Source organism: Chelonia mydas, chromosome 4 (genome assembly GCF_015237465.2).
Source record: "Chelonia mydas isolate rCheMyd1 chromosome 4, rCheMyd1.pri.v2, whole genome shotgun sequence".
Lineage (NCBI taxonomy): Eukaryota > Metazoa > Chordata > Testudines > Cheloniidae > Chelonia > Chelonia mydas.
In genome coordinates, this window is record NC_057852.1 from 1,047,496 (window position 1) to 1,073,156 (window position 25,661).

The 25,661-nt window shown below is 52.7% G+C and overlaps 2 protein-coding genes and 1 long non-coding RNA gene across 3 annotated transcripts in view; 2 read left to right on the forward strand and 1 right to left on the reverse strand.

Moving 5' to 3' along the window:
• LOC122465601 overlaps positions 1–8,299 on the reverse strand; it is a 56,018-nt gene extending 47,719 nt beyond the window's left edge. Inside the window, exon 1 of the mRNA XM_043545713.1 lies at positions 8,008–8,299. The gene's annotated coding sequence lies outside the window, so the exon portion shown is untranslated. The remainder of the gene's footprint in view (positions 1–8,007) is intronic.
• The window catches only part of LOC102930774 (class I histocompatibility antigen, F10 alpha chain), a 1,343,638-nt gene that overhangs the window by 730,566 nt on the left and 587,411 nt on the right, over positions 1–25,661 (forward strand). The window lies entirely within an intron of this gene.
• On the forward strand, positions 2,787–3,701 carry LOC122465610. The gene is made up of 3 exons (XR_006290583.1): positions 2,787–3,009; positions 3,152–3,228; positions 3,336–3,701. It is a non-coding gene; the product is annotated as an uncharacterized LOC122465610 (long non-coding RNA).

The following is a 25,661-nucleotide window of genomic DNA, read 5'->3' on the forward strand; positions in this document are numbered from 1 at the left end:
AAATGGAGGAACTAGAGCTACTGGTGCAGGAAGTGAAACCAGATATTCTAGGGATAACAGAAACAGGGTGGAATAGTCGTCATGACTGGACTATGGGTATTGAAGGGTATGTGCTGTTTAGGAAAGACCGAAATAAAGGTAAAGGTGGTGGAGTAGCATTGTCTATCAATGAGGAGGTAGAATGTAAAGCAATTCGAAGCAATGGAATGGATAAGACAGAGTCAGTCTGGGCAAAAATGACATTGGGGAAGAAAACTACTCGAGCCTCCCCTGGGATAGTGCTTGGAGTGTGCTAGAGACCGCCGGGATCTAATGTGGATATGGATCGAGCCCTTCTTAATGTTTTTAATGAAGTAAATACTCATGGAAACTGCGTGATCATGGGAGACGTTAACCTCCCAGTTATAGACTGGAGGACGAGTGCTAGTAATAATAATCGGGCTCAGATGTTCCTAGATGCGATAGCTGATGGATTCCTTCATCAAGTAGTTGCGGAACCGACAAGAGGGGGTGCCATTCTAGATTTGGTTTTGGTTAGAAGTGAGGACTTCCCAGAAGAAATGGTTGTAGGGGACAATCTTGGTTCGAGTGATCATGAGCTAATTCAGTTCCAACTGAACAGAAGGATCAACAAAAAATAAATCTGCAACTAGGGTTTTTGATTTCAAAAGAGCTGACTTTCAAAAATGAAGGAAATTAGTTCGGCAAGTGGATTGGACTGAAGAGCTTTAGGGATCTAAAGGCAGAGGAGGCCTAGGATTACTTTAAATCAAAGCTGCAGAAGCTATCAGAAGCCTGCATCCCAAGAAAGGGTGGAAAATTCATAGGCAGGAGTTGTAGACCAAGCTGGATGAGCAAGCATCTCGGAGAGGTGATTAAGAAAAAGGAGAAAGCATACAGGGAGTGGAAGATGGGAGGGATCAAAAAGGAAAGCTACCTTCTTGAGGTCAGAACATGAAGGGATAAAGTGAGAAGGACCTTGCAAAGAGAATTAAAATCAATCGTAAAAGGTTCTATAGCCATGTCAATCAGAAGAAAACCAAGAAAAAAGAAGTTGGACCGCTAAGCACTGAGGATGGAGTGGAGGTCAAGGATAATCTAGGCATGTCCGAATATCGAAACAAATACTTTGCCTCGGTCTTTAATAAGGCTAATGAGGATCTTAGGGATAATGGTAGCATGACAAATGGGAAGGAGGAGATGGAGGTAGATATTACCATATCTGAGGTAGAAGGAAACTCGAACAGCTTAATGGGACTAAATCGGGGGGCCCAGATAATCTTCATCCAAGAATATTAAAGAACCTGGCACATGAAATTGCAAGCCCATTAGCAAGAATTTTTAATGAATCTGTCAACTCAGGGGTTGTACCGTTTGATTGGAGAATTGTGAACATAGTTGCTATTTTTAAGAAAGGGAGGAAAAAGTGATCCGGGTAACTACGGGCCTGTTAGTTCGACATCTGTAGTATGCAAGGTCTTGGAAAAAATTTTGAAGGAGAAAGTAGTTAAGGACATTGAGGTCAATGGTAAATGGGACAAAATACAAGATGGTTTTACAAAAGGTAGATCATGCCACACTCAACAAACACTCAAGATAACACACACACAACCACGTCTCCCACAAAAGACACCACATGACACACAATATCTCACACACACAAACACATCTCTCACACATGCCGACACACACTCACACACACATGCACACGATGGCTCTCACACACGCCGACACATGCTCACACGCTCGCGCATGGCACACGTCTCTCACACACGCCAACACACACACACGACACATGATGTCGCACACACGCCGACACACACACCCATGCCAAGATACGACGTCTCTCAAATGCCGACACACGCACACGCACGACACACGACGCACGACACACACACACGCCGACACACGACGTCTCTCAAACACGACATCTCACACACACATGCTGACACACACAGACCACACACACATGCCGACAGACGACACTGACACACACGACACTGACACACATGACACACATGACACTGACACACACGACACCAACTCACACACGTGATGTCTCACAGACGACACCAACTCACACGCACGACGTCTCACACACACGAAACTGACAAACACACACGACACACGACGTCTCACACACACACGACACCGACACACACCACAGTCGACGACTACACACACACCTGCGACACGACATACGACACGTCACACGACACACAAGACGGCAGAGGACACGACACCGAAATCACAACCCTCGAGACGACCCCCAGCGGGTGCGAGAGCGGAGCGGGGACGGGCGGGGTGAACTCGGTCTCTGGGCGGCGTGTGGGGCCGGTGTGGACGGGAGGGGAGAGGGCGGCAGGGTCGAGGGCGAGATTCCCAGCCCCCGTCGAGCGCTGGGGAGCGAGGGCTCCGGCTCGGCTCTCGCAGCGGCTCTGGCGAGGAATGGTGCCGGAGCTCTCGCCGGAGGGGAACACGGCAGGAGGGGCCTGAGCCGCTTGGGCCTCTTTCCAAGGAGGCGGAACCAGGCCTCCGCTCTCTGCCCTCTGCAGACCTGGCTGCGAGGTCAGTGCTTCCAGTTCCTCGTCCGCACTCGCCGTCGTCCTCCTCACCGGCCGTGGGCGTCCTCGCCGGGGACGGGGCTCGGGGGGGTTAAGCCTGGGGAGGGGCCAGAGTCTCCTGAGCAGAGTGACTCTGTGGGGTGCCGTTAGAAAAGGGGCTTTTGGGTTGTGATGCTCAAGGTGTAACGGGAGGAGAGTGGAGGGCGGATCCCCGCCGTGTGGGAGAGGCAAACAGAGGAGCCGACGAGACGTTGCCGACTGAGATGGTAACTTACTTGTTTTTTCCCCTTGTGCTGGGTTTAGTACCAAGGAAAAAGAAGTCAAGCCTCAGAGTCTACTGCCCTCATGCGACGGAAAGTGAGTGAGAGCAGCGAGCCTGTGACCATTGGTGATGCCAGGCAAGAGGCCTCCATCTGGGAGCCGAGCAATCGCCAGTCTCGATGAGGTAAGTGTCTGGTTTGGTGAGGACTCTGCTCACCCCCCACCTGAGTCCGGGTAGGGAAGCCCCGTAAATTAGGGTTCGGTTTGTAAGATCAGCTGTGGTTACGAGGGAGAAAATGGGAGGGAGAAAATGTCCCCATTTTCAGAGGCTGCTCGTTTCTCTGGTCAGGAACGGTGTCTTCTCCACAGCTGAAGGTTGGATCCAAGAGGATGACTCCAGGTGGTGAGTTGCTTGCCCTGCTCTCATGTTTCTCTGTCTTCTCTCATGTGTTCGCCAACTCTCTCTTTCTCTTCTCTCCTCTTCTCTCCTCGTGCTGTGACCCTTCACAGGACACGGGTAGGTGTGCATTCCCACAGGTGAGGTCTCGGGAGCCATGGAGAAGTCGGAGCGGACGAAAATCATGCCGGGCAGTAGAAAGGCTGCTGAAAGTACCTGAAGAGACAAAGGAAATGAGAAGGGGGAAGTCCAGACTAAGACAGGAGTCTAGTCTGTAAAGAGAAACAACGGGAAGTCTAAGCTACAGAAACTCTTCAAGTTGCCGAAAGACATTTAGGATGGGAAATAACTTCTTGAATCCAGTCTCTTTAAGATCTTAGGCTTAGTATGCGTGTGTATTTGTATTTGCTTAGTAATCTGCCTTCTTCTGTTTGCTATCCCTTATAATCACTGAAAATCTACCTTTTCTATTGAAACTATTTTTTGTTTATTATTATTATTATTAAACTCAGTTTGTGCAACTGGTGCTCCGTGAGGGAAATGCTTTGTGTGTTACTCCAAGGGGCTGCCCCGTGTCACTGTTGCTCCATGAGGGAAATGATTTGAGCATGACCTGAATTGGCCACGCAGTGTCACCATTGCTCCGTGAGGAAATGCTTTCTGCATTACTCCAAGTGGCCACACGGTGTCACTGTTGGTCCAGGAGGGAAATTATTTGTGCATTACCCTGAGTGGCCACCGAGTGTCACTGTTGCTCCGTGAGGGAAATGGTTTGTGCATTACCCTGAGTGGCCACCCGGTGTCACTGTTCCTGCAGGAGGGAAATGATTTGTGCACGATTTGAATTCGCCACCCAGTGGCGCTGTTGCTCCCGGGGGCGGGGGGAATTGTTTGTGTGTTACACCTGTGTGGCCACCCAAGACAACACACACATCACACACAAAACATCACACACACAAAACACGACAGACGACACTGACACACACACACACAACACGACACCGACACACACAGAGAGAACACGTCACACATACAGAAACACGTCTCTCACACATACACAACACAGGACACCGACACACACAAACAAAATAAATGACTCCAGGTGGTGAGTGTGTGAGTGTGACGTGTTGTGGGCCGTGTTGTGTTGATTGTGTGTGCGTGTGTGTGACATGTTGTGGGTCGTGTTTGTCATGTTTTGTGTGTGATGCTTTCTGTGTCGTGTTGTGTGTGTGTTTCTATCGTGTGTATTTTTGTGTGTCGTGTTGTGTGCCGTTTTGTGTCATCGTGTGTGTGTGACGTGTGTGCGTCCGCGCCTTCGACGTATTGTAAGCTGGTAAAAGTAAGCTTAGGAGGTTTTCATGCAGGTCCCCACATCTGTACCCTAGCGTTCAGAGTGGGGAAGGAACCTTAACAGATAGACACAGTGTGAGGCCTGAGTTTCCCCTGCTGTCTGGATGCTCAAACACCGGCTTGGCAACACAAGTCAGCAAGCCCAGGCCACATAGAGACTGAATGGGGAAGGCAACCTAGTGACAGATGATGGGGAAAAAGCTGAAGTACTCACAATGCTTTTTCTGCCTTGGTCTTCACAGACAAGGGCAGCTCCCAGACTGCTGCACTGGGCAGCACAGTGTGGGGAGGAGGTGAGCAGCCCTCAGTGGTGAAAGAACAGGTTAAGGCAGCGGTTCTCAAACTGGGGTTCAGGACCCCTCAGGGGGTTGCAAGGTTATTACAGGGGGGTCGCAAGCTGTCAATCTCCACCCCAAACCCCGCTTTGCTCCAGCATTTATAATGGTGTTAAATCTATAAAAAAGTGTTTTTAATTTATAAGGGGGGGGTCGCACTCAGAGGCTTGCGATGTGAAACGGGTGACCAGTAAAAAAGTTTAAGGGCCACTTGGTTAAGGACTATTTAGAAAAGCTGACATTCACAAATCCACGGAGCTGGATCTAATGCATCCGAGGGTGCTCAGCGAGTTGGCTGATGTGATTGCAGAGTCATTGGCCATTATCTCTGAAAACTCGTGGCCATCGGGGGACGTGCCGGACGACTGGAAAAAGGCAAATATAGTGACCATCTTTAAAAAAGGGGAGAAGGAGAATATGGGGAACTACTGTAAAGACTGGTCAGCCTCACCTCAGTCCCTGGAAAAATCATGGAGCAGATCCTCAAGGAATCCATTTTGAAGCAGTTGGCGGAGAGGAAGCTGATCGGGACCAGTCTACATGGATTCACCAAGGGAAAGTCATGCCTGACCAACCTGATTGCCTTCTATGATGAGATAACTGGCTCTCTGGATATCGGGAAAGTGGTGCATATGATATATCTTGAGTTTAGCAAAGCTTTTGATACGATCTCCCACAGTATTCTTGCCAGGAAGTTAAAGAAGTATGGGCTGGATGAATGGACTATAAGGTGGATAGAAAGCTGGCTAGATCATCGGGCTCAACGGGTAGGGATCAATGGCTCCATGTCTAGTTGGCAGCCGGTATCAAGCAGAGTACCCCAGGGGTCGGTCCTGGGGCTGGTTTTGTTCAACATCTTTATTAATGATCTGGATGATGGGATGGATTACACCCTCAGAAAGTTCATGGATGACACTAAGCTAGGCGGAGAGGTAGATATACTGGAGAGTAGGCTCCAGAGTGACCAAGACAAACAGGAGGATTGGGCCAAAAGAAATCTGATGAGGTTCAACAAGGTCAAGTGCAGAGTCCTGCACTTAGGAGAGAAGAATCCCATGCACCGCTACAGGCTGGGGACCAACTGGCTAAGCAGCAGTTCTGCAAAAAAGGGTGGGGACTATAGTGGACGAGAAGCTGGAGATGAATCAGCAGTGTGCCCTTGTTGCCAAGAAGGCTAACGGCATATTGGGCTGCATTAGTAGGAGCACTGCCAGCAGATCGAGGGAACAGATTATTCTCCTCTATTTGGCACTGGTGAGGCCACATCTGGAGTACTGCATCCAGTTTTGGTCCCCCCAATACAGAAAGAATGTGGACAAATTGGAGAGAGTCCAGTGGAGGGCAAAAAAATGACTAGGGGGCTGGGGCACATGACGGATGAGGAGAGGCTGAGGCAACCGGGGTTATTTAGTCTGCAGAAGAGAAGAGTGAGGGGGGATTTGAGAGCAGCCTTCAACTACCAGATTGGGGGTTCCAAAGAAGATGGAGCTCAGCTGGTCTCAATGGTGGCAGATGACAGAACAAGGAGCAATGGTCTCAAGTTGCAGTGGGGGAGGTCTAGGTTGGATATTAGGAAACACTATTTCACTAGGAGGGTGGTGAAGCACTGGAATGAGTTACCTAGGGAGGTGGTAGAATCTCCTTCCTTCAAGGTTTTTAAGGTCAGGCTTGACAAAGCCCTGGCTGGGATGATTTAGTTGGGGATTGGTCCTGCTTTGAGCAGGGGGTTGGACTAGATACCTCCTGAGGTCCCTTCCAACCCTGATATTCTATGACCCCGTTGGGCCAGGCTGCTCTGGGGCCTGACCCTGTTTAGGTCAAACCAAGCCTGTTACTGAGGAGGTGGTACAAGGGCACCAATGCACGTTAAACCACTTTAAACAAACCCCAAACCCACCCCGCAGCCTCACCCAGCTCAATACGGGCTGCTGAGCTCCCCAGGGTCTGAGCTGCTGCCTCCTGGGGAACAAGGAAGATTCGAGTCCACGCCGGGAAAAGCAGGATGTGCCTTCCCCTCTCCTCACCCCACCCTGCAGGGATCTGGAAGCTCTTTATCCGGCAGGGTCAGGAGATCCCAACCGCACAAACGCAGCAGCTGTTCTGTGCTCTGCAGTGGGAGCTCGCGCCCAAACGAAGACCTGACTAACGCACAGATCCAGGGGCTCCAAACTCTCCTCGCGCCCAAACGAAGACCTGACTAACGCACAGATCCAGGGGCTCCAAACTCTCCCCCGCCCTGCGGTGCCAACACGCGGCCAGAGAGCGAGCGGGGCTGACGTCTCCTCCCTGGGACGACGCCTCGAACGACCTGCTTCCAGGACAGACAGGACCCACTGGGGACTGTGGGCGCGACCAGACTGGTGCTGGCGGAGCCCAGCTGGACGGAGCCAAGGACGAGCCGCACTCGGGAGTCCCGGGCCCCGGGGTGAAACCCGGCGTGAGGAACCGGCTGGGAGCCATTAAAGGTCCGAGAGACCCAAGAAGCCTTTTCCCGTCACTGAACCCGGGTCTGTCGGGGGGTCAGTTTACTCCCTCCGCTGACCCTCAGCCCGGCTCTGCCCACAGGACGCGGGTCTGAGACCCCCCGGCCCGGAGACGCGGCAGGGACCCAGCCTGGGCAGCGCCTGGCCCCGGGGACGCCCCGCAGCCCGGGAGCCGCACGGGGCCGCGAGGGGCTTGTCGGCGGGTGCAGCACCCATGGGTGCCGGTCCGAGCGGGGCCGCACCCCCGGCTGGGGGGGGTCGGCGGGAGATGCCGGGGTCACCGCTCGGGTCGGGGGCGCTCAGCCCCCCCCGGCACATTGTCCCCGCAGCCCCCGGCAGCGCCGGACACAAGGGGGCCAGGACCCCCCCCCCCCGGTCACTATAGCAACGTCACTGATCCCTGTCAGCGGCCGCTCAGTGCGGGGGGGGCGCGGGGGGGGTCTCCCGACACCTCTGAACGCAGAGCCCAGAACCGCCCCCCCCGGCACCCAACTCCCTGCCCCCCCCCCCCAGCTCCCCCCCCGGCCTGCTGCCCCCCCCCGGCACCCAGCTCCCCACACCCCCCCCCCGGCCCGGAGTCCCCCCCCGGCCCGGCTGCCCCCCCACCCGATACTCACGGGATCGGGCCCCGGCAGCGGCAGCAGGAGGCGCAGCGCCAGCGCCATCCCCGGACCCCCCGCAGCGCGGCCGGACGCGGCCCCGGGACCCGAGAGCGCCGCGGGGGGCGGAGCCAGCTCCTCCCGCGGCAGCCTCCAGCCTGCAGGGATTGGCTGGGGAGGGGGCATCCCGCCAATCGCGACGCGGAGGCCCGAAGGCGTCACCGGTCGCTGGGCAGACCCCGGCGGGGCCGGCAGGGGAAGGGAAAGCGAAAGTCCGAGCGGGAGAGGACGGGCGGGTTCGGCGCGGGACCCGAGAACGCCACGGGGGGCGGAGCCAGCTCCTGCCCCCGAGCATCCCGCCAATCGCGACGCGGAGGCCCGGGCCGTCACCGGTCGCTGGGCAGACCCCGGCGGGCCGCAGGCGAGGGAAGGGACAGTCCGAGCGGGTGAGGACGGGCGGGTTCGGCGCGGCGGGGACCGTGGCCTCGGGGCTGCCCGGCCCGGAGCCGCGACTCGCTCCCCGGCCGAGGCCGCTGTTCCATGGGTGGCGAGGCTGGAGGTTCCCCTGCTTCGGGCTGGAGCTCGGGGGGCCGCACCCCCCGGCTGGGGGCGGCCGGCGGGAGAGGGGGGGTCACAGCTCGGGCCGGGCCCCCGCCCCCCCCATTGCCCCCCGCCCCCGGCCGGGGACCCCCCGCCGGGCCTCCAGGGGCCCCGCAGCCCGCGGGGGACGGGCCGCGGCGGCTCCGGCTCCGGTCGGTCCGGGGGCCCGGGGCCGGGGCTCTCGCCGCGCTCCCGGGGCTCGGCCGCGGCTCCGGCCGGCGAGGGGCTCGGACCGCGTCGCGGGGCCAGTGAACGAAGCGCTCGGCGCCGCTCTCCCCTCGGGGGAGTGAGACACAATCACCCCGGGCACCCCACAGCGCCGCCACCCCGCCTGGGGAGGGGGAGAGGAGTCCGGGCTCCAGCCCCCTGCTCTGCCCCCTAGACCCCACTTCCCGCCCAGAGCCAGGGAGAGAACCCAGGAGTCCGGGCTCCAGCCCCCTGCTCTGCCCCCTAGACCCCGCCTCCCTCCCAGAGCCAGGGAGAGAACCCAGGAGTCCGGGCACCAGCCCCCTGCTCTGCCCCCCAGACCCCGCCTCCCTCCCAGAGCCAGGGAGAGAACCCAGGAGTCCTGGCTCCAGCCCCCTGCTTTACCCCACTACGCCCCACTTCCCTCCCAGAGCCAGGGAGAGAACCCAGGAGTCCGGGCTCCAGCCCCCTGCTCTGCCCCCTAGACCCCACTTCCCTCCCAGAGCCAGGGAGAGAACCCAGGAGTCCGGGCTCCAGCCCCCTGCTCTGCCCCCCAGACCCCGCCTCCCTCCCAGAGCCAGGGAGAGAACCCAGGAGTCCTGATTCCAGCCCCCTGCTCTACTCCCCTAGACCCCACCTCCATCCCAGAGCCAGGGAGAGAACCCAGGAGTCCTGGCTCCAGCCCCCTGCTCTACCCCACTAGACCCCACTTCCCTCCCAGAGCAAGGGAGAGAACCCAGGAGTCCTGGCTCCAGCCCCCTGCTCTACCCCCCTAGACCCCACCTCCCTCCCAGAGCCAGGGAGAGAACCCAGGAGTCCTGGCTCCAGCCCCCTGCTCTACCCCCCTAGACCCCACTTCCCTCCCGGAGCAAGGGCTAGAACCGAGGAGTCCTGGCTCCAGCCCCCTGCTCTACCCCCCTAGACCCCACCTCCCTCCCAGAGCCAGGGAGAGAACCCAGGAGTCCAGGCTCCAGCCCCCTGCTCTACCCCCCTAGACCCCGCCTCCCTCCCAGAGCCAGGGAGAGAACCCAGGAGTCCTGGCTCCAGCCCCCTGATCTACCCCCCTAGACCCCACTTCCCTCCCGGAGCAAGGGCTAGAACCGAGGAGTCCTGGCTCCAGCCCCCTGCTCTACCCCCCTAGACCCCACCTCCCTCCCAGAGCCAGGGAGAGAACCCAGGAGTCCAGGCTCCAGCCCCCTGCTCTACCCCCCTAGACCCCGCCTCCCTCCCAGAGCCAAGGGAGAGAACCCAAAAGTCCTGGCTCCAGCCCCCTGCTCTACCCCCTAGACCCTACCTCCGTCCCAGAGCCAAGGGATAGAACCCAGGAGTCCGGGCTCCAGCCCCCTGATGTAGGCACAGGCAGACGATGACCTACCCCCTTTATTTTCTCTGCTTTTGCAGGTCACTTGGCAGTTTACGTCATTTCTGGGAACTCTGTTTGGTGCGTCTCCTCCTCTGGCCGGGAGAGGAGGTTCCCAGGCTCTGGGGCCTGGGAAGGTTGCCCCACGCTGCAGTAGGGTCACTGTGGGCGTCAGTATCACTGGGTTTAGGATCCTGCCGTGGGCTGGTCTCTCGTGGTCTGGGGAGCCAGGCTCATGGGAAACTTCCCCATCTGGGATGCTGTCAAGGCGGATTCCCCACTGGCACTTCGAGCGCAGAAGGTCGGGATCCACAAGGTCTCTACACATTAATACTGGCCACTCCAGGCTTGTATTGAACTCCCAGGGTTCCAGATCCCCCTGGCCTTGGGCTGGGAAATGCTGCCACCAAATGCAGAACCCCTCTGAGAGCCCAGGAAGGCGCACTCGGGAATTCCTTCCTGTGGGGTACCCCCAAGCTCTCCCGCCCCCCACGCCCGGGGAAGAGCTGAGAAAAGGAAAAGAAAAAGAAATCAACTGTTGCCAGCAACTAACTGAAAAACGTGCACGGACCTCTAAAGACACAGAAATCCAAGCATGCTCTTCAAAAAGGTAAATTTTATTAAGAGAGAGAGAGAGAGAAAGAGAAAGAACAAGCATGTGGAGACTCAGGCAGTTGCTAGATATTAAAAGAGCAGCTGCAAGGATTCAGCACCAAGAGTGACGTTCTTGGGGTCCCGCTTAAAGGTTACAAAAACTCCTGCGCTTCAGGGCAGGGGAAAGCAAGTCACAAAGTTCCATGAAAGTGCCCTTACGCATGCGAAAGTTTCGCAGCCACTGGGAATCGTCCCAGACCTGCAACACGATGCGGTCCCACCAGTCTGTGCTTGTTTCCCAGGCCCAGAATCGGCGTTCCACCGCATGAACCTGCCCCATTAGCACCATGATGCCCACATTGCCAGGGCCCGTGCTTTGAGAGAAGTCTGTGTCCGTGTCCTGATCACTCACGTCACCGCGCTGACGTCACCTACTCGCCCGGTATCGCTTTGCCAGGTTCTGATGCTGCATATACTGCTGGGTAACGCGTGTGGTGTTTAATGTGCTCCTAATTGCCCAAGTGAGCTGAGCGGGCTCCATGCTTGCCGTGGCATGGCGTCCGCACAGGTAACTCAAGAAAAAAGGTGCGAAACGATTGTCTGCTGTTGCTTTCCCGGAGGGAGGGAGGGAACGGGGGCCTGACGATATGGACCCAGAACCACCCGCGGCAGTGTTTTAGCCCCATCAGGCATTGGGATCTCAACCCAGAATTCCAGTGCGGAGCGGAGACTGCGGGAACTGTGGGATAGCCACCCACAGTGCAACGCTCCGGAAGTCGACGCTAGCCTCGGTACTGTGGAAGCACTCCGCCGAGTGAATGCACTTAATGCACTTAGAGCATTTTGTGTGGGGACACACACAAATAGACTATCTAAAAACGATTTCTAAAAAACCGACTTCTATAAATTCGACCTAATTTCGTAGTGTAGACATACCCTTAGAACTTAGTAAGTAATCTAGCTAGGTATGTGTTAAATTATGATTTCTTTAAATGGCTGAGAAAATAGCTGTGCTGAAGAGAATGAATATTCCTGTCTGTGTGTCTTTTTTGTAACTTAAGATTTTGCCTAGAGGGATTCTTTATGTTTTGAATCTAATTACCCTGTAAGGTATCTACCATCCTGATTTTACAGAGGTGATCCTTTTTTTTTTTTTTTTTTTACTGTTTCTTTTATTAAAATGTTTCTTTTCAAGAACTGAATGCTTTTTTCATTGTTCTAAGATCCAAGGCCTTGGGTCTGTGCTCACCTATGCAAATTGGTGAGGATTTTTACCAAACCTTCCCCAGGAAGTGGGGTGCAAGGGTTGGGAGGATTTTGGGGGGAAAGATGTTTCCAAACAACGCTTTCCCAGTAACCCAGATAAACGTTTGGTGGTGGCAGTGGAAGTCCAAGGGCAAAGGGTAAAATAGTTTGTACCTTGGGGAAGTTTTATCCTAAGCTGGTAAAAGTAAGCTTAGGAGGTTTTCATGCAGGTCCCCACATCTGTACCCTAGAGTTCAGAGTGGGGAAGGAACCTTAACACCAGTGGATGCATCCGATGAAGTGGGTTTTAGCCCACGAAAGTTTATGCCCAAATACATTTGTTAATCTGTAAGGTGCCAGAAGTACTCCTCGTTTTTGGGGGGGGTTTGCTGATACAGACTAACATGGCTACCACTCTGAAATAAATGAGTGCATCTCTCCCCAAAATAGATCTGTAAGCACAAAGAACACCGTAGAGACCAGGCCTTTAAACGTTAGGAAACATCAGAGTTAAGGTTACATGTACATACTTCGCGCAGTGCTGTTGTGCATGTGTGTTATGATACAGACTCACAAGTGTGGTCTTGGGGTCAATTCCCTGCCCTACACAGCATGAATTTCCTCCAGACTCCCAAGGGAAGTGGTGCTTCCTCCATCCTTTGATGAGATGCCTTTCTGGAGTCTGCTTTGGTCCAAAACTCACTGTTGCGCCATGCAGGAGGCCTGTGATGTGTAGGGGGGCCAGATGAGATGATCTAACAGTCTCTTCTGGCCTTCAAGTCTCCAAATCTCTGCAAAACCGAGTGCGGCACATTGAGCATCCTCTGATGGTTCCATGTGCGGCCTGCGTGAACCCTTGCACGACCACTGAGTGTGTGCAGGTGACCCAGAGGGAGCAGCTCAAACACGCACAGGAGCCGGCTCGGGGCAGGACATGAACCCTGCAGGGCAGGGGTGGGAGTGGCAGTGACATCACAAGGGCCTTTTGCAGCACTCAGCTGATTGGTGAAAGGAGGTTGGGAGGCGGTGACCTCACAGAGAGTCCACGACAACGGCCAGGGAGGACAGGCTGCAGGGCAGGGGGATCTCAGAGACCCCCGGGGCTTTGCTGCAGGGAGTCTCCTTCTTGAGGTGTCTCCTTGAGGACTGAGAGAGAATTCAGGGTCACGTATGTGACCCTTCTCCTGGTCAGTGCAATGGGGGTTAGTCTCCCCAAAAAGAACGCCCTTCTCGCTTTGAACGTTCCTTGATGTGCACCCTGTGGACTGTCGGGATACGTGTCCAAAAGTTGCAGGGCTTGTTTCATGGTCTCCACAACGACAATCTTTCTTCCTTTTTAGACGTGACGACCTTTTTGGTCAAGATCCTTGATTATTCGGGGACTTATCCCGGAAGACCCAAAGTATTTGGGACATAAGACTTGTCTGGAAGGGCGCACAGGGCTAAATTGTTTTTGGCCATAGCAGGTGCCTTGTCGCAAGAATGACGTCCATCCCCCTTCCAAACAAGGCCCAAATGAGCTGTTACCAGAATTGCCCTTTACCTTGGGGTACGCCCATTTGTTAGGGTTACTCTTCTGGTGGGGGGAGATTCTGCAATTCTGTCAATGTGCTGCTTTTGTCACTTGTGTTTTCCTATGGAGTGCTACTCCTTCCTTCTGTAAGTTCCCTCCCAATGGAGCTACCCTGCAGGACCTCAGTTCCCCAGGGCTGGGGTCTTCCAGCCCCGAAATGTGATGAACATGAACAGACACACAGGCTCACACACATGAACATAGCATGTCAGAGAGGACTGGGTCATCAGCACTCGCAAGCTGACCCCTGATGTGTCCCGGGACTCAGTGGGCTGGATCGAACAGCAATTTAATGCTGGTCCCCTCATATGTCCTTGGACTCAGCGGGCTGGGCTGAGCAACACCTTAATCTGCCACCCTCCTCTGCCCCCAGGTTCAGCACCTCCCTATCCCCACCTTCACCCCACAACCATTCTGCTAGTAACCCACTTGCTGAGCAAACCCCCGAGGATTTTTGGGGCTGCAGGGATCTTTAGCTTGGGTACAAGGAGTGTTGCTGCGGAGTGAATGGAGAAGCCAAAAACACCCATGGAGGTGGGGTGGGGGCCTAGCAAACTATAACTGATCACAGGAAGCAGGGTCAGGAGGCTATTCCTAGAGAGAGACAGAGGCACAGAAAGAGACAGATGGATCTCAGCACTCCTTGAAGCTGGAATCGATCAGGGTTCCCAGGTGGCCTTGGTAGCTGAGGGACCGGAGCGCTGGAGCCAGGCAGAGCCCCCAGCACAATCAGTCAGGAAAAGCGAATGTGGAGGACTTGTGGCACCTTAGAGACGAACCAATTTATCTGAGCATAAGCTTTCATGGGCTAAAGCCCACTTCATCAGATGCATGCAGGGGAAAATACAGCAGGAAGATATAGATATAGATATATCGATACAGAGAAGACGAGAAAATGGGGGTTGCCATAGCAACTCTTAACGAGACCAATCGATGAAGGTGGGCTGTTAGCAGCAGGAGAAACAAAATTTTGTTGTGATAATCAGGCTAATCCGGGGGGACTAAAACTGCAGGGCAGAGAGACCAGTAAGTGTTGGGGGGTCCCAATCCAGTCCCCAGCTTCTAGCCGCCCACCCCCTTAAGGCTGCCATTGCTGGGAGCCCCCTCCATCTGCAACTTCAACTTGTAAAGATTGTAGATAAAACCTGTACAGCTGGGTGCCTTAGGGCAAAAACTTACACACAGGTACATCAAATACGTTATGAAATAACATGCAAAAGAAACCCCAGTGGGTAAAACCAGGGAACAAAAGCCTGAGCAGCCAAAACCCCAGCCAGCTGTTGCTCCCACGAAGAGGGAACTGTTCCAATATCTCCTCCTTCACATTTCTCATGGGAGCTACCAGGGGCCGATTGAAAAGTGTGAAAATATTTTTGAAAAGAAAAAACATCCACAACTTGATTCCATTTTATTGACAGCATCATTATTGGTACTCGCCTGGCTTGCCTTCTCTGGCAGAAGAGAGGCAGACAGAGGAGGATGAGGACCACCAGCTGTGCCCCCACAAGACTGGGCTCCGGGCCAATCCTCCAGATATCTGAGACCCATATCCTTCCCCAGATCAACCGCCTTCAAAGTGGACCAGACCCACATCCCTCCCCAGAATGACCATCCGTGACCTGGGCAGCGCAGCCAGCTCAGCCAGGAAGGAGAACTCTTGAAACTTTCTTTGGCTTTTCATCTCCCTGTTCTTCCCCTAATTGTTGGGGGCTGAAACTACCTGGCCGTGGGAAGCGAAGAGGCAGGCCCTGGATTCTACCTCTCGGGAGCCCACAGCTCACCCCCAGACGGTCGCCTACGGCCTGGTGAGACGCTAGAAGGGCCATCTGCAAGTGGTTCAATTTTCCAGCTCGATTTGGCTGTTGGTTTCTGGCCCAAAATTGGGAGGCCTGACAGCGTCAGCACTGGGCAAATGTGGCTCGTTGCTGGAAGAGTCTGATTCTCACGTCGTCTTCTCCCTTCCGAGGGATCCTCCGCGTCTCTCAGCAGCTCCTGGGGTCCCCAGCCGCTGTCACCCCAGCCAGGTGGCAGACTGACGGCAGGACAAGAAAGCTGACGCCGAGCCCTCTTTGCTGTTGGCCTCCGGGACATCGCAATCAGCTTGTGCATGAACACACACAGACCCCACCCAGAGCACATCGCACGTCACACACACACAACACGTCCTGCGTCGCACATCACACACACAAAACATTGCACGCCGCACACACACAACGCGCCTCACGTTGCACGTTGCATGTTGCATGTTGCACGTCGCACATACAAACATAAGACATCGCACCTCACACTTCACATGTGCCTCTTCTTGTTTCCCGTCTTGAGTGTGTGTGTGATGTTGTGTTTGTGATGTCATGTGACGTGGTGTATGTGACGTGGTGTATGTGTATATGTGTGTGTGAGATGTGTTGGGTGTGTCGTGTTGTGTGTCATGTTGTATGTGTTTGTGTCTATCTGTGTGATGTGTTGTGTGTCGTGGTGTGTGTGTGTGTGACGTGTGTGTTTAATGTTGTGCGTGTGTGAGAGACCTGGTTGTGTGTGTGTGATGTGTTGTATTTGTGATGCGTTGTGTGTGTGTTTGTGTGACGTGTTGTGTGTGCGATGTGCAACATGTGTGTGCGACATGCGACATTTTTGTGTGTGACCTGCGATACGCGACATGTTGTGTGTTCGACGTGTGGCATGCAACATGCGACGTGTGACGTCCTGAGTGTACGTGCGACGTGCACCGTGTTGTGTGTCCGACATTCGACGTGTTGTGTGTGTGACGTGTGATGCACGACGTGTTGTGTGTGCAGGTGTGAGGTGCAACGTGCGACGTGCGATGTGCAAAGTGTTTGTGCGACGTGCGGCGTGTGATGTGTTGTGTATGTGACGTGTTGTGTGTCATGTGTGTGTTACATGTTGTGTTGTGTGTGTCATATTGTGTGTGACTGTGTGAGATGGGTTCTGTGTCATTTTGTGTGTGTGTGAGATATGTGTTTGTGTGTGTGATGTGTTGTGTGCCATGTTGTGTGTCACATGTGTGTTTGTGTGTGACGTGTTTCTGTGTGTGTGTCGTGCGACTTGCGTGTATGTGTGCATGTGATGTGTTGTGTGTATCCGTGCAATGTGCAACATGTTGTGTGGGACATGCGATTTGTTTCTATGTGTGTGTCCTATTCTGTGTGTGTCGTGTTGTGTTATGTGTGTGTGTGAGACGGGTTGTGTGTCATGTTGTGTGTGTGAAATGTTTTTGTGTGTTTGTGTCATGTTCTGTGTGTCGTGTTGTGTGTGTGTGTGTGTGTGACGGGTTTTGTGTTTGTGTGACGGGTTGTGTGTCATGTTGTGTGTGTGTTGTATGTGGTCTAGAGTGTTGTATGGAAGGTGTGTGGTTGTGTGTTTGTGGTGACCTGTGACGTGGTGTGGGTGTGGGTGTGTGAGACGTGTTTTGTGTAGTGTGTGTGTGACGTGCTGTGTTTCTGTCTTTGGTGTGGTGTTTGTGTGCGTGATGTGTTGTGTGTGATGTGTGTGTGTTGTATTGTGGGCCATTTTGTGTGTCGTGTTCAGTGTGTGTATGGTGTTGTGTGTGTGGTGTCATGTTATGTGTTTTGTGTGACGTGTGTGTAGTGTGTGTGTCATGTTGCGTGTCATGTTGTGTGTGTTTGTGTGTGTGACACATTGTGTAACGTGTTGTGTGTGTGATGTGTTGTGTGTTGCATTCTGTGTGTGTTGTGTGTCGTCTAGAGTGTTGTGTTGAGTGTGTGTGATGTGTTGTGTGTCATGTTGAGTGTGTGTGTCTCCGTGTGAGTGTCTGTGATGTGTTGTCTGTCAGGTTGTGTGCCTGTGTTGTATTGTGTGCCGTTTTGTGTGTTGTGCTGTGTATGTGACGTGTTGTGTGTTGTGTTGTGTGTGTTTCTGTATGTGTGACATGTGTATAGTGTTTTCTCTCTGTGTGATGTGGTGTGTGTCGTGTTGTGTGTGTGTGAGGCTGTGTTTGTGAGTGTGAGGTGCGAGGTGCTGTGCGTGCTGACGCGCAACATGTTGTGTGCGTCCGTGCTGTGTGCGATGTGCATCATGCGACAGGCAACGTGTTGTGTGTGTGCGTGCGACGTGCAATGTTTTGTGTGTGTGCGTGCTACACGCAGCATGCTGTGCGTGTGACGTGAGACGTGTGTGACGTGCTACACGTGACGTGTTGTGCGTGTAGGGTACAATGTGCTCTGTGCGTGCGACACACACCACTATCACACACAACACGTCTCATGACACCACAACCACACAACACACACTCAGCATGACACACAAAATGGCACATAACTCAACACACACACAACACGACACACAACACGTCACACAACACTACACACACACACCACACCACACACACACCACAAACACAGCACACACACACTGAACACAAGACTCTGCACGACACACAGCACAAAACACAAGACATCACACACACACAAACGTGTCTCACACACACACGTGGGCAAACGTGGCTGGTTGCTGTCAGGGTCTGCGTCTCCCTGCGGGTCCAGGGGCCTGGCTGCAGCTCCTGCCCCAGCCCTCCCCCCGGGGGCGTTTGCTGCTGCCCCTTCCCGTGTCCCGGCCCCTCCGGCCTGGGTGTGTGGCTGGTGGCTGGTCTGTGGAAACGCCTGTGGGATGCGGCTTCCTTCGAGTTCCCAAAGGGTTTGTCGGACTCGGGCACGAGTCTCCTTTACCGTGCGAGAGATCCCGGCGTCACCTTTCCACCACGTCCTTGCCAAGGCTCCGTGCGCAGCTGAGCTGGGAGGGTTTTTTCACCTGTGTTTTTCTCCACCATCCTGCCTGCAGAGGGAGAGCTGCATTCGGGTCTGACTGTGGTGTGTTGGTCAAGGTGTCGGATTCTCACTCGGGGCGGGAGAGAGTGCGGAGAAGACCTTGGAAAGGTGAAGTCGGGGGCAGGACTTTTCCGGTGCCTGTTTTTGTGGGGGTTCGTTGAATGTTGTTTTTTGCTGAAATGGAGAGAAAGGTTGTTGGCTTTTCGGCCTGAAGGCTTGTTCTGTCCAGCAGCCCAAACTGCCAGCCTTGTTTCACCTGTTTAATGTTGGACAGGGACAGGGTCACGTTAGCACCTTTGACTCTTTTGGAGCCCCTTGAGTCTATTGAAATGACCACAAAAGTTCCCACCCCCTGTGTGAGTAGCATGTGGGACTGAGCCTCTTTTTTCCTTTCTCCCCTCTCGGATGTCAGAAGCACCCTAGACAGGTGCATGGCTCCTTCCCCTTCACATGGCATGATAGTGGGCACAGGCTGAGAGAAAACAACTATCCCAGGGCCAAGTGCAAAGTGGGGAAGGTGACTGGTGGGGTCGGACTCTCCTTTGGGTTATTACAAACCCGGGGTTCCTGCATTTCCTCCAAAACAAAACCTGTTTTCTAAATCGCTTCTCTGCTAAGGCTGCGTCTACACTCCCCTTGTGTCGGTAGAACGTATGTCGCTCAGGGGTGTGAAGAAGCCACCCCCCGAGTGAGACAAGTTACACCGACCTAAGTGCTGGTGTGGACAGTGCTCTGTCATTGATTTCCCTGCAGTAATAGGCTTCATCTCTCGCTCTGCAGAGCCAAGCCTCTCAAAGCCTTTCAAGGAATCCTCAGGTGCTTCAGGGGTGTCTGTGCTGAGGACAGCTGAATTAATGTGAACTGGCTGAGGCTTGGTTTTTCTCAGCTCAGGGCCCTGATTTGTCTGATGCTCTGGGTAGTTCCCCTGATCACACTTCCTCAGGCTCTTCCTTGAGAGGAGATTTCTCATGGGAATTACGCGGAGAGGAATGATCCTGGGGAAGTCAGTGCCGAGCCTCCCAAATCTGCCCCTTTGTCTTTCTTTAATGAACAGATGGAAGATCAAAGCATTGTATTCAATCCTTGAAGTGTCCATCCCATTTCTGTGCACACTGGACTTGAAAAGTTGTCCTTCTTCGTCTGTACCCCACACGTGTCCATTTTAAATCAAAAGATGCATAATGAGCCATGGGCTACTTCCCTATGACACAGAGGGTCACAAACATGGTAGTGAAGAGGACAGATTACTAAGTAATCACAGTGGGTTTCAGCCCCGTAGGATCACCTGGAAGGATTTTTCCTTCCTTTCAAAAGGGCAGAACCCAAACCCCATTCAGAAGATGCAGGGAATCTTACAGTAAATTCTTCCCACATGGTCCCCTTTGTAAAGCCCGTCTGTCAGAGCTTGCCTTAGCACAAGAAAATAACACCAGGCAGTGGTAAGCACACAAACAAGACTTTATTTACGAGAGGGAAAAGGACTCGGCTAGGCTAGAGAAGGGGTGGATTAACAAAACTTGAACTCTGGAAGTGCTCCAGTCTCCCAAACAATTACACCCAGGAGGTCATGTTGATGTTCTCTCTCCCTTCTCTTGCAGGGACAGCGATGGACGGCTGCTGCTCTCTTGACATTGGACGTCAGGGAGGGACTCCATGATGGACACAGGAATGGGTGAGTAGACCTAACTAAAAACCCTCCCTATCCCTCTTTGCGTCGTCTCTGCCTGGATGTTAGACCCTATCTACGCGGATTCAGTCCGTGCGTGGGAGTGTGCTTCCCAACCCAAACTAATATAGCAAATGGCTAAAGGTCACCAGATTCTTTTCCCAAGTCCAAGATGGCCACCTGACAGATAACCCAAAAGGTACATGCCTTTCTTCCCTTCTTTTAGGAAAATTTGGCAGGGGCAACCAGCATTTTACACACCCGGAGACTGGATTTGACCAATCAGGGGACGTTGCGGGGCAGGGTGACCCATGCAGAAGGGGGTTGTATATCCCCTCTGAGAACGCCTCCCTGTGTCCTCTACCAATTGAAGTGGGCGTCAGCCCCGTAGGACCACCCCGAGAGGGGATTTGACCAAAGAAGGGAAGTGCTGCAGTGGAGTGACCTGCCCGCAACAGGATCCCGTGGTCCCTCTAAAACGTCCCCACACCACCCTCTAGCAGTTGGCGAGGGTTTCACTCCCACCTTAGGCCCAACAACACTTCAATGGTCACTGAATGAGGGGCCTGTGGAAAAAAATAGTACAATTGTGCAATTAAAGACTGTGTCAAAATGCACGTGCGCAGTACTCAGACTCCCTGAATCCTGGCATTTCCCAACTTTCCATTGCTCAGTTTTGCAAACTTACTAATTGTTATTTTAATGCAGATTTTTATATATTTGTTGGGCGTCTAAAGATATATAAATACAGACATCGATTCATATCATTGTCGTGCAAACATCCCCATTTCATTGTTTGTTTTTAAAGAAAAAAGTACAGGACTAGGTTCTGGCAATTTCTGTATTGAGCTGTAAAGAAAGGTATTTTTAAGGGTTTTGAACTGTCGAAACAGAGGCACAGAGATTGTCTCACACAGGGAGGAGTGGGTGATGCAGTGCACACTTTCCCAAGCCAGCAGAGTTGCTGGACCCCAAGAGATTCCCCCTCTATTCCTGAGTCAACCTTTGCCAGAAGCAAGCAGACAGAAGGACAAAAGTAGCTCTCCATTTTAATAAAGGCTCTTGTAACTTCCTGGGTAAACTGGTCCCTTCCATTCTTTAGCTGACTATTACTCAGGCTCTTTTCTTACTGGCGAACTTGAATTTTGATTTTTCTACGTCATGGCCAGTCTTTATCGTCTCTCTTGTAAACTTGAATGTGCCAATCCCTGAGAGGACGTACTTTCTTGTTTTTTCCTGATTCGGCAATCATAGCTCTGGGGATTGAGCTCCCATTTAAGGTACTTTTAATGATGACCCCCAGTCCTTTATTTCATCTATCAGGATGTTCAAAGAGAGCAGCTACCCTTCACTGAATGCCACTGCTCTGACTTTGGATTCCCTTGTAGAATGTGTGGGGCTGGGGTAGTTGTCTCAGCTGGATTCTTAATCCAGAGGAAAGACCCTCTCCCCTGTTCAATCAAGATCAGGAATGGCACATAGATTTGGGAGAAAAAGTACATTTTACTTTTACTCTATTTTCTTATTTCTCAAAAGGAACAGTACAACAAAGATAAAAACATTGTGAATAATCAATATAGGTATTGATGTATCTTGTCTGAAATGGGACAGCTGCTCTTCTACTCTCGGGATGGATGCCATATCAATAGGATGCCATATCAAAGACAGGCCTAACTGAGAGACTGAACCCATATTAGGGCCAAATTCTGCTCCTCGGTTACATGAGTACGTCGCTCCCCGACTAGGGCCCAAATCTGTGTAAAGAAGAGTAAATCTGGTCCCGAGGGAGTATCGAACAACTTCCAAACTGTATAAGGAGGGTGGCTGAGTCTAAACTATAAAGACAGTTCCAAATATGGACCGCAGTTCAGGAAAGCAGCCTTATTCATCCAAGCATATGAATGATGTAAGAAAATTCTGAAAATGTGGATCTTAGATCATGGTCATAATTTTAAAAAATTAATTGACACAGTTGGACACCATTCACATTTGAAACATAAAGTAGCTTAAAACTGTCCTAGCTTGAAGTGGTTTGAAACTGCTTCAGGAAATGTGGTCCTCTTACAAGTGTAGATGTGAGGTTGCATATATGGTAAAGCCATGTATCCAGAATACATGCTGATTTTAATCCTACAAATTTCCTAAACACTATACAGAATATCGAATTGCTTATTTTTAAATCCTAATCAGAGAAAAATTAAAATGATTTGTGCAAATAATTGAATTCTAAGGATTGTGTAACAACAAACACTCTTATTTTCTAGATCTACTGAGAGCAGCTCTGAGAGAACAAAACAGTATTTTCAGTGTTTATGGTTCTTTACTGAAGCAGGTCTATTCTTTAGCTAAGAACAGGAAAACAAAAGAATTCACAATATTGTTATCCCTTTTGACCTGAGCAATTAGTGACTATTTTGGGTCTTGTGAGTTGTTTCCATTAGGGGGAGAAATGGATGATGGAGTCAGGTATTTTTTTGACACAATCCTGCTTATTTACAAAGAATGTACACAAAGTTCTATTTCCCTAACGACAGCAGGAATAGTTTCTTGGCTCACAATTCCAAGCCTCTTTCTATCCAGCAGTCTACCCTAAAGCGCTCTCTCTCTCTCAACTTTTTCTGAGATCACACTACAAATACTTCTCTGGGGCTCCTTTGTGCTTCTGCGGTGTCACACTCCCTCTCTTCCTCCCCCCCGCCCCGATCCCCATCCCCCTGCATTTGCATTCAGACCCTAGTGAAAGCCCCTTCCACTGTATGGCTCAACTCCTATTCCAGCTTTACTTGATGGTGACTTCTATTAAGTCAGCCATCTATTCCACAAAAGAGTTGATTGTTTTTACATTGATCCTGAATAAAGGACAACTGGTATGCCCACCAGCTTCAATAAGGCTTCCCCTTTCCCCAGCATAACTACCTGTTTTCATGTTGTTTTTATAAATCTGTATCTTGTACATGTCCGCAAAACCCACAGCATTCTTTTATTTTTACTAACCTGAAACAGGATATTGAATGCATAATTTCAGTTACACCAATGTAAATCTGTGGGAATTCATTAGAATTATTCCATCTTTATCCTGGTGGCAAAATATGTTAGCACGTCACTAGAGAAAACATGACACTTTTTGATAATTGTTATTGTTGCCGGCACCCAGTGCCGAGAGGCTAAACAACAGCTGGGGTTGGTTCGCTACCCGGTGTGCTACACCCAATAATCACAACGGGGTGGAGAAGCAGAAAAGTTTATTTGCAGCTGCAAAAAGGTCCAGGGAGAATAGAATCTCCAATCCTGCACCCAGAGCAGGAAGTTACACAGGCTTTTATACATCCTTTTTCCCAGCATACCTATCCAATAGCAAGCTGCCCTAAGTATCCATCTAGCCAGCCAATCCAGTTCCCGGCTAGTTCCCTTGTTCTCTGTATCATTTGTTACACTATACATAAAGCTGCTTTATTCAGCATTGTTCTTCCATATCTGCCCTGTTTGGCCTTGGTTAGTTTCAGGCAGTCTGACTCTGCAACATATTGTTGCAGATCCTCAGCATAACTGCTGCGAGTGCCTCCAGGCGGGGGGGCCAAGGACACTTGGGCCTAGTACACAGAGCTTCTGCGAGTGCCTCCAGGCCGGGGGGGGGCATGGACGCCTGGACCTAGTGCGAGGGGGCTTCATCGACACTCGTGGTCTTCCATCCCCTCGAGATACCTAGTGGCCTTGCCCCAGTGTCCCCACTGAACTCCCACATCTGAACTCCCAGCCAGAGCCCGTACGTGCTCCACCACTAGAGGCCCTGATGCAGCAAGCCACCCCTATCCAGCAAAACAAAACTGCTTCCCACATGGCATTAGGATAGCAAACGATAATAGAGAAAGATAAGAACTTGCTATAACGGGGGTTCTCAAACTTCATTGCACCACGACCCCCTTCTGACAACAAAAATTACTACGCGACCCCAGGAGGGAGAACCAAACCCTGAGCCCACCCAAGCCCTAGCTCCCCCGGGCCAGAAGGGGCCAAAGTCAAAACCCAAGGGCTTCAGGCCCAGGCAGGGGGTGGGGGGAGCTGTAACCCGATCCCAGGGCTGAAGCCCAAGTCTCAGCCCTGCTGCCCAGGGCTCAGGCTTGGGCTTCAGCCCTGGGCCCAGGCAAGTCTAACTTCAGCCCTGGCGACCCTATTAAAAAGGGATCCCGACCCACAGTTTGAGAATTGCTGTGCAGTAACATGCACTGATTATTGGTGATACTTGGTTTCCTCACAAAGACATGCACAAGGTTGCATGGAACTCATCAGATGGTTAAACCACAAACCAGACTGAGCACATGTCAGGAGACTGGGTTGTAGGCGGTCAGGCATAGTGGTCAGAGTGGGAGTCATGCCTAGTGGTGAGTGTCCAAATGCCAAAAGCAGGGATTGAGACAGGGCCAAAGCCAAGAAGCAGGTCCAAAGATTAGAACTAGAGTCAGAATCCAAATGCCAGAGCCAAGAATCAAGTAGGGTGACCAGACAGCAAATGTGAACAATTGGGATGGGGGTGGGGGGAAATAGGAACCTATATAAGAAAAAGACCCCCAGATCAGGACTGTTCCTATCAAATCGGGATATCTGGTCACTCTAGAATCAAGAGAGAGTCGGAGTCAGGAATCAGAGCCAAGGGTCAGAACCGGATCACCGGGGGCAGGGAAGAAGGGAGCAGGGCTGGTTCTGAGGCAGGAGCAAGGCTGGGTGTAGGACAGGATCTGGGCTGAAGCTGTGGAGGAACAGAGCAAAAGCAGGGCTTGGCAAGAGCTGAGCCCAGGGAGGCAGAGAATCACTGAGCACCCAGCGAGCGACTGCTGCTGCTGAGTTTAAGAACCAGACAGCTAACCTCTTCAGCCAATCTGGCAGGGTGGTCCAAGCAGGACAGTGTCGGAGGATGGTGCCGTGGGGAAGGCGAGCAGAGCTTCATCGTCGTGGGCTTGCTTCTGGACGGCGCCGTGCCTTGTGGTGCCGGAGGTCTATCTTGCCTGGTGGGAAACTGCGGTGCCATCATGGCAATCAAGTCCCTGGCCACCTCAAACGTGTCCAGGGTGGAAGGGAGCTCCTGCTCCTCCACCTGGCACTCTCCAGCAGGAGGGTCCAGTGGCACCAGACTTGACGGATCCCTCTGCAGGCCCAAAGTCGACAGTGCTGATCCCTGCGCAGGACGCATACCGCTTATGCTGTCAGACCCAGTGCTCTGACCATGGGTGAGCGCCCTCTAGTCGTCTTCTTGTGCTGCTTAGGTGGCACCGGTGAGTGCGAGCCGTAGTTTCTCTAACAGAGGCCAGAGCGCTGCGCACAGAGGTGCTTAATGCCAAGTCCTGCTCGCCCAGAGCCGGCAGGGGACGGAGGGCTGCCTCCATAAGGACTTCTTTGAGCCTGAAGTCCCTTTCTTTCTTTGTTCTCGGGCGGAGAACTTTGCAGCTCTTGAAACGAGCTGTTTGATGTGCCTCCCCCAGACACTTGAGGCAGGAGTCATGGGGGTTGCCCATTGACATGAGCTTGTAGCAGGTCCCGCACGGCTTAAACTCTTGGGATGGAGGCATGTGCTGAACCCCAAGAGGGGAGGGAATTGGGGTTGGGGGAACCCCCCACTTCTATCAAACTAATTACTGAAAACTAACACTAACT